The sequence below is a fragment of the Armigeres subalbatus genome, unplaced genomic scaffold (assembly GCF_024139115.2).
Source record: "Armigeres subalbatus isolate Guangzhou_Male unplaced genomic scaffold, GZ_Asu_2 Contig1996, whole genome shotgun sequence".
NCBI lineage: Eukaryota > Metazoa > Arthropoda > Insecta > Diptera > Culicidae > Armigeres > Armigeres subalbatus.
Window position 1 is genome coordinate 4,649 of NW_026942832.1, and position 9,594 is coordinate 14,242.

The following is a 9,594-nucleotide window of genomic DNA, read 5'->3' on the forward strand; positions in this document are numbered from 1 at the left end:
AGCCTCCTCCCAAGAGACTCTGCCGCCTTCTTTCAAGAGGCTCGGAAGCCTCCTTTCAAGAAGCTCAAAAGCCTTCTTTTCTAAAGGCTCAAAAGTTTCCTTTTCTAGAGACTCAAAAACCTCCTTTCAAGATGCTCGGAAGCCTTCTTTCAAGAGACTTGGAAGCCTTCTTTCAAGAGGCTCAAAAGCCTCCTTTAAAAGGCTCAAAAGCCTCATTTCAAGAGGCTCTGAAGCTTTTTTCCAAGAGGATCGGAAGGCTTCTTTCGAGAGGCTCGGAAGTCTCTTTTGAAGAGGCTCGTAAGCCTCCTTTCAAGTGGTTCGGAAGCCATCAGCATTTAGTCGAATATGATTTTTATTGCACAGTTCTGTTTTCTCATTGCGTCATATTAGAAATTTGGAGACAGTACTCGTGTACTCGTGTGCAGTACTCGCACGCGATGGCATATGAGCAAGTCAAACCACCTTCCTTTTGCCAGTGGAGATATATCAGCTTCCACACTGATATTCTTCCCTCCCCCTTCATACGGGAGCTTGGCAGAAGGAAGGTCGTGTGATATGTGCCATCACAAATATTGCCCTCCGCTCGCTTTCAAATCGACTTCTATAAAAACATTATTCATGCCTGCCGTATCCTAACGGAACTATCAATTCTATACTTTCGCCTCTAATTCTATCATGAACATGTACGTCCAAGTTTGGAAGATGATATTAGCATTTCCATATCATTGTAAATCGTTTAACTTCACGTAGAAGTAACACACACGAAATCATTAATTTAGTTTAATATAAATCAAAGTTCGGAATGATTTTTCATTTTTATTAGCTTTTTTTCCACTTCGCCAGCCCAACTCTTCTAACTGAATAAACATAACGCTTCAATATTTTCCGATTGTCTTATCTAGGGTATATACTTTCATATGATATATGAATTAGCCATATTGGAAATAGTCACCCTTTTGCTCATAGTGCGGTGGTTCAGCGCAGATACATACAGTAAGACATACGAAGCGAGAGAGGAGAACGAAGAATAAACTTCGAAGAATAAACTTCGTGGGAAGTTATCCAGCCGGCTTCCTTGACTACTGCTCGAACACGGACCGGATCTTCACTGTATGGCAAATCATCCAGAAATGCCGTGAATACCACACAACATTATCCGAACCGGTCAAAGGGTTTCAATCCGGGACGTTTGGCGAAAGAAAGCTGACTTATCAATTAACTGTTGATCATATGGTCCTAGCTAAATGTTCATTTTTCAAAGAAGTTTAAGTCTTGCGTTCCCTTGCAAACTTTCTCCTTTCGATCCTTCAGAAGCGTTTGTTCATCACCGATCATGCCAGGCACACTCTGCGCTTATGAAGTGGGAACCTATAAGTGAAAGGATAATCGTTGCCATATTTAGAACACGGGTCCGAAACCTTACTATAATCCAATGTTATGCGCCAACCGATGCTGCCGATCTGCAAGACAAAGAGAGCTTCTACAGTCAACTCAATGCCGTCGTAGATAGAATTCCGAAGGGTGATATGAAGATCTGTTTGGGCGACTTCAATGCGAAGATCGGATCCGACAACTCGAACCATGAGCGCCTTATGGGACGCCATGGTCTCGGAGAAATGAGCGAAAACGGAGAGCTGTTCGCAGAATTTTACCATATGGTAATAACGACGTGGTGATCGGGGATCGCTCTTCCCTCATCGACCGGTTCACAAGGTCACGTGGGTCTCCCGTGACGGCTTTACAGAAAATCAAATCGACCACATCTGCATCAGCCGAAAATGGAAACGGAGCCTTCTTGATGTACGGAATAAACGTAGTGCCGATATCGCGTCTGATCAAATACGCCTGCGCATTGCGCGGATTCGTCGGCAGGAGGAACGATTCAACACACGCCGACTGGAAGATGCCACGGTGAAACGCTCCTTCGTTGAAGAACTGGAGACGCGTGCTGCATATATTCCGGAAGGTGGCAGCGTGGAAGGCCAATGGACCGCCATCAAGAATGCCTTCATCGCCACCAGCGAGAACAATCTGGGCGAACTACGCACCCAGAGAAAACCCAGGATCACCGATGAGACCTGGAGGAAGATAGAAGACCGAAGAGAAGCCAAAGCCGCGATAGAGCGAACGAAAACCAGAGGAGCCAAAGTCTTAGCCCGTCAACGATACGCGGCTCTTGAGAAGGAAGTAAAACGCTCATGTCGACAGGACAAGCGAGCGTGGGTAGACTCTCTGGCCGACGAAGGAGAGAGAGCTGCCACAACCGGGGACATTCGCCTCCTCTACGATATCTCACGACGCTTAAGCGGGGCGAAGATGAATGCAACGATGCCTGTGAAAGACGCGAATGATCAGTTATTGACCGACCCAACTGACCAGCTGAAACGCTGGTTCGAGCACTTCGAGCAACTTTTTCAAGTGCCAGCCAGGCCATCACCACCTCGGCATGATCTGCCAAGGATCCGACGTATAAAGGTTCCCCCAAACACACGCGACGCGACAGTCGCGACGCGATTCTATCGCTTGGCGACTGCGATTCTGTCGTCGCTGGTATGGAAGGATAAATGGAACATTGCCTGCAGCGACCCAACGATAGAATCGCGGCGACTAGTTGTCGCCGTCGCGGCGATGAAATCGCTTAGGTCTGGGGGAGCCTTAACACGCGTCAATACCGAAGCTCCATCACTGCTAGAGATTCAAACAGCCATCCAAAGCATGAAATCGAATAAAGCCCCAGGGGTCGACCGCATATCAGGCGAGATGCTCAAAGCTGACCCCATGACATCCGCTCAACTACTGCATCGTTTATTTCGTAATATCTGGGACATCGCAACTTTCCCGGTCGACTGGATGCAAGGTATCTTAGTGAAGGTGCCCAAAAAGGGTGACCTGACTGTATGCGATAACTGGCGAGGCATTATATTGCTGTGTACCGTTCTCAAAGTTCTGTGCAAAATTATCCTAGCCCGGATTCAGGAGAAGATCGATGCGACTCTCCGACGGCAGTAAGCCGGATTCCGTGCCGGAAGATCCTGTGTGGACCATATTGTCACGCTCCGCATCATTCTGGAGCAGGTCAACGAATTCCAAGAGTCCCTTTACTTGGTATTCATTGATTACGAAAAAGCTTTCGACCGTCTCAATCACGAAAATATGTGGGGCGCCCTGAGACGCAAGGGGGTTCCTGAGAAAATCATCGGCATCATCGAAGCACAGTACGAGGCCTTTTCGTGTACAGTGCTGCACAATGGGGTCCTGTCCGACCCTATCCGGGTCGTAGCTGGTGTGAGGCAAGGATGTATTCTATCACCGTTACTGTTCCTCATCGTAATCGATGAGATTCTGGTAGATGCGATTGACCGTGAACTAAACCGCGGGCTGTTAAGGCAGCCTATAACCCTGGAGCACCTAAACGACTTCGAATTGGCTGATGACGTTGCACTCCTCGCGCAACGGCGCTCTGATATGCAGAGTAAGCTCAACGACCTTGCCGAGCGCTCCTCTTCGGCAGGCTTGGTCATCAACGTCAACAAAACCAAATCGTTGGATGTAAACACGGTGACTCCTTCCAGTTTCATAGTAGCCGGGCAACCAGTGGAGAATGTTGAAAGCTTCCAATATCTTGGTAACCAAATGGTGTCAGACGGCGGTAACAAGATAGACATAGGCGCACGGATCAAGTAAGCAAGGGCTGCCTTTGAGAGTTTAAGAAATATCTGGAAAAACAAGCAGATAAGTGAACGCACCAAAATACGAATTTTCAACTCTAACGTGAAATCTGTGCTGTTATACGCTAGCGAAACATGGTGTGTATCAGTGGAGAACACTCAAGGGCTGCAGGTGTTCATTAACAGATGCCTGCGGTATATAATTCGGGCCTGGTGGCCTCACAACTGGATCTCAAACAACGAGCTCCATCGTCGTTGTCACCAGAGGCTGATAGCAACAGAAATTCGGGATCGGAAGTGGGACTGGGTCGGCCACACTCTACGTAGGGGCGGAAACGAAATCTGTGAACAAGCATTAGACTAGAACCCAGCGGGACATCGCAGCAGAGGCAGACCCAGAGGCTCATGGCGGCAAAGCCTCAATAAAGAAATAAAAGAAGTCGACCGAAATCTAACCTGGCAATAGGTTAAAGCGATAGCCGGGGAACGCTCAGGATGGAGATCTTTCAAGTCGACCCTTTGCACCACCGGAGGTGTACAGGATCCATAAGTAAGTAAGTAAGATCATGCCATTGAGTTTACAGACGTCCAATAATCTTTCTCTTTCAAGCGCATAGCTAAGATAGGATTCGTTTTTATCAGGAAACGTTTCCCGATGAAAACAAATCCTATCCTATCAATGCGATTGAAAGAGAAAGGTGATAAGACGTTAGCAAGCTCAAATAAGCAAAAGATTCTACAAGAGTTCCATGGAAAATTCCTTCAAAAATAATTTTAAGATGTTTTTCGGAAATTCCTTTTTCGAATTTCTTCGGGAATTCTTGTTAATTCCTTCCTTACTTTGAGAATTCATTTGAAAATTATTTCAGGAATTCCCTCAAAAATGACAGCGGAGAGACAGTCAGGAGAATTTTCCAAAGGATTTTTGAAGGTATTTTAGAATGAATTTTCAAAGAAATTCCGGGCAGAATGTTGGCAGGATTTGCTGTAGGAACACATGCGTAAGAATTCCTGACGTAATTTTCCACTGCATCCCTGAAGGAATGTTCGATGAGATTCTCAAAAGAACATCCGAATTAAATCCGAAAGGAAAGGAAGGAAACACGTAGAGCAGAAACTTTCGAATGAATTACTGAAGGAATTTCTGGAGGGTTTTATAAAAGAATCGCAGGAGGAATTTTCTGAATTATCTCTAGATGAATTTCCTGGAGTAGTCCCCGAAGAAATTCTTGGAGGGATTCCTAAAAAAAATTCTTGGAGTATCGCTAAAACATTTCTGGTGAAGGAGGTCGTGGGTTCAATTCCAGGCACGTCCCTTTCCTACTTTTTATTTCTATCTTAGTTCTTTCTGTGTTTTAAGTTCTACCAAAACGATTCCTACTGTAAAAACCTTCCACACTATAAATTAAAAAAAACCTCCTGTCGCATTTATGAGAGGTCGAAGAGTTCTCCACATCTTTCTCAAGTAGGTTTCCAGCTAACCATCCTTCCCCTTCCTCAGCATTCGCAAGGGCATAGCCAGGACAGATATCGACTATTGGAGAGCGCATTGCTTCTATCTAAGGAATAGTGATTAGTCCCAAATTTGTAGTAACGGACAGAAGTGATGTTACTCTCATACAATAGTCCAGGCTTATACCACCTACGAATTTGTGCGAATTTCTCAATGCAAAATGCAAAAAAAATCCTTTATTGGAATTTCCGAAGAAATTCCTAAAATCCTCCAGGAACTCCTTCGGGAATTCATCCAGGAATTTATGAAATTGGTGAAAAATGAGTTTTTTCGTTCAGAAAAATTTTGGCTTGTATTTTTATACAAATTTATAGAAAAAATTTCAATTTATAGATCATCTGCCCCATAAGTCAGTGTTCAAGCTCTCAAGAAGCAAATGCTAGACCACAAGAAGCAAATGCTAACGACAGAAAAACTTATGGGCTGCTTTTTCTTCAGTTGTGAGGAGAGTTGTGTGACAGCTTGTTTGTGACTCATTGTCTTATGGGATATGTCCTATTGATTCTTGCAATATGAATACAATATGTTCACTTTCTCTTTTGCCGATTTAACTGATTGCCCCAAGAATTTTCTGATTTTTCTATGTTTTCCGGGAAATCCCTTCATGATCTACGAAATTTTCTGAACGCTTAAGGATTTCAAGAAATTTCATTCATTCAAACAAAAACCATAGTCACAAAATTCCAAATATTGATTGTGTAATCATCATCAACATCGCTTCTATTCATCATAGAGTCGCGTATGAGACATTGCAGCACTCGTGCACTTTGGGTTAGATATTTGAAGAGTTGCACGTCATAAAAAGCTTTTCGGGTTCAAAAAGTGAGGATGATGCCTTCCAATTACGTCAAACAACTGTAAAAGAAACACGCCATTTTGATTGTCTAAGTGAAATGTTTTGAATGTTTCGCACTAAGAAATTAGTTCACCCATAGTACAAAATTTGCTTTTATTGACTATAATAAATCGAGAACAACGTTTGAAAAGGGCGTAACAGCCAACAACTCAGTCAACAAACAATCGTATATGATGCAACGTTAGATGCGTTAGATTAAAGCTTTATATGAAGACAGAGATTCGAAGAGAGTAAATTTTGGCTGTTACGCCCTTTTTAAATGTTAGTATAGAAATTACAACTGTGTTTTATTTGAAATAGATAAAATTTATTATTATTGTATTATTCTTTATTTCGATAATTTAGGACTATATAATAACACACGTTAACATTACAAATAGAATAAAAATTATCTAAAAGATTCTCAAAGATACATATGTACTAAGATCTCCGTTGTATATACTTCACTACCATTACGCACAACAACACTACCATGATAACAGATGTCAACACGTAGATCGGAAACATCCTGATTGAGTGGCGATATTGCTGCTTTCTGACAACTCTCAAAAAATTCTCGATTCGGTTTGCCAGCGGTTCGATTTTCGATGCCAACGAATGGCAAGTAATTAAAAACTGAGTTGAAGCATTCTTTCCGAAGGCCTCACATCTATGATTACGATAGCTCAATCCATATGGCAAAGGATCGAGCATTATGAGTGAGTTTTGATTGCACAGAAATATATCGACGCGCCCCTCGATGGAATTCGTGATCGATACGGGGGCCCAATCTTCGTCGAACCCAGTGAAGATTGACCCATTGCCGTCGAAATCGGTGGAACGGATGGTCCTGATCAACGAAGTGGTCCGTATCGAAGGATTCGGCGCAACTAAGGCCCCAATGCAATCCGGATGATTGAAACAGTAGGACGATACCAGCGATACACGCGCCGTTAGTGGTCTAATATTGAATATCAAAACTGTGTCGCCACGAGCGAAACGGAAAACACCCAGCTGCCTGTCGGTGTAGTTGTCGAGGGCGAGCGGTTCGGTAAATGTTATTCTATAGTCCTGATCGAAGGGATTGGACCGGGAAACGTTGGACTGCTGTCCCGGAGAGCAGCCTGAGTTGACACTTGCAACGGAAATAAAGAGGATTATAATCCCGCTGGTTGATATTTCTCGTATCATTGGTTCGCGGAAATAGGTTTAACGATATGAGTAAGGACTTTTTCTTGTATGTCTTTTATATAGTGCAGCTTTCGACGAAGTCTAATTTTACCGAAACGAATTTCGCAATGCTCAACCTTTTAATGGAAACATGGTAAAAAATAGCAGCAAACAGTATATTACGATATTCTTTCAGATTACTTGACGACAATATTCCCGCGTGAGAGAGAAGCTTTATCGTTATTACTGGCGTGGTCATAGTACCACAATTGGTGGTATTAATATGTAAAAGAATTAAGCCATTTTTTTTATTCAAAAAGGTTTCAAATAAATTATTGGAACGAGGTGGCTTTTAACAAGGCCGTAACATTAATTTTCTGGCAATGTGAAAGGAGACTTCTTATTTTAATAGAAATTGACACAAATTTGCAAAATGATTCCAAAGTTGTCACTTACAATTTAAATACAACTTTTCGCAATTGTTGGATGGTGTAGTCATTTTCTTGAACAATTTGAATCTCAGGTTTATTTTTATGCGGTTGGAATTCATTAATTTCCCAGTTAACCTGAACTATCACAGCTTTCTAAATACCATCTGAATTTCCTTCGACGTTTTGTGCCTTTTTTGTGGAATTAACTTATAGTTTTATTGACGCTAAAGGTCTTAATCGACTAAAATCAAACCGTGTAAAAAAACCTGGGTGTAAACAGATTTTAATTTCACATTTAGGTTTAAAAAACGACGACTCCTTATCAATTCATTTGAAAAAAATCCAATTAAAGGTTCAATATTATTTTAGGGTATCTTTACAGGGTTAAGGTATTTTCGTAGCAATCAATGTATGTTATGCAGATATGCTGAAATTATTAGGTCCGTCGAGACATACTACTTACTCAATCAATAGGTTCATATCATAATTACCTGAAAAGAACGATAGAAAAAAAACTTTCGTTAAATATGTATGTTGAGAAATGGAATATTAAAGTGGGGTGTCATGGTCATTTTTACAAATCAATGATTTTTCGAAAATTTGAGCATGAGCATGAGCATGAGCATTATGACCGCACAATTCGTAGTTGCTACTCCGTGATTGACTGAACAGAGAACACAATGAATGGGGCTTGGGATTAGCTACCCATTCTCAATGTACACGTTTCGGGAGCTCAAATATTTAAAGTCAATAACGGCGCCGGCCACGTCCTTACGGTCATATACGAATGGAAGGATTGTTAATCCGACTCTCGTTGCTACTAGAGACCGAGTATACCTCTGCATCTCCACGATTGTCTTGGGATAGGATATCGTTTTAGTTACAAAGGATAATTTATCTGGATTCACTTTGGTAAGCGATGCGATCTATGGGATGGGAAATAGCACTAATTCGAGTTAAAGTTGGAAAATGCACGCCCGGTGGCATATGAAAACTGTAGAGATTCGCGTTTTGGACGACCGCACGGAAGCGCAGCACTCTGTACTCACTTGCTCGATGGCTACAGCAAACTATTGAAAAACGCGCTTTTTTCGACCGCGTGAGCTACCGAACACAAGATGAATATTTTATTTCCTTCCCGACGACTAAAACAGGCACTGCATTTAAATGTGCGATGGCTACTCTTATTGCCGGCCGCGCAATGCAGAACACAATATTTCGGCCGATCGCGCGATCGTTCTGCTATTCACTCGCACAAAGCAGAAAAAAATTTCGGTGACCAGCCGATCGTTTTGCTTTCCGCACAAAGCAAAACTTAATTTCGACGACCGGCCGATCGCTCTGATTACTGGAGAATCTGAAACACGAGAAATCACGCACTGAAATGATTTTTATTACCGGCCGCGCAATGCAGAACACAATATTTCGGCCGATCGCGCGATCGTTCTGCTGTCCGAAACAAGAGAAATCACGCATTGAACTCAAATCAATGATTTTTCGAAAGTTTGTACATAAATAAATTAGTATGAGAAAAACGCATATTTTTGCATTTTTCCTCCTAAAAGTTTCAATTTAACATAAGCCAATTGGCACATTGCGTTAACCCTTCAGGACGACTTTTTTTACCGTACATTTAACGTACGGATTCTGTTTTTCGCTTTATTTTGCCAAAACTAGTGTAGAAAGAACTAAAAAGATTACTATGTTTGAAACTCGATTTGTGCATTTGCACAACATGTGAAAGATTTAGTTCGAAAATGAATTGGAAGGTAACCACTTCCTTCGGTGGGGTTTGATCCCACGAAACAGATACGCTAGACAAGTGTTTTCCTTACATAGTTACTAAGGACCTCCATCGTCCTCCCTAGTAGGAAAAGCACCTGTCCAGCGTACGTTTCGTGGGATCAAACCCCACCGAAGGAAGTGGTTACCCTTGTAACGAATCTGTGTTAAACAACATTCAGATTCCCTAGGAAT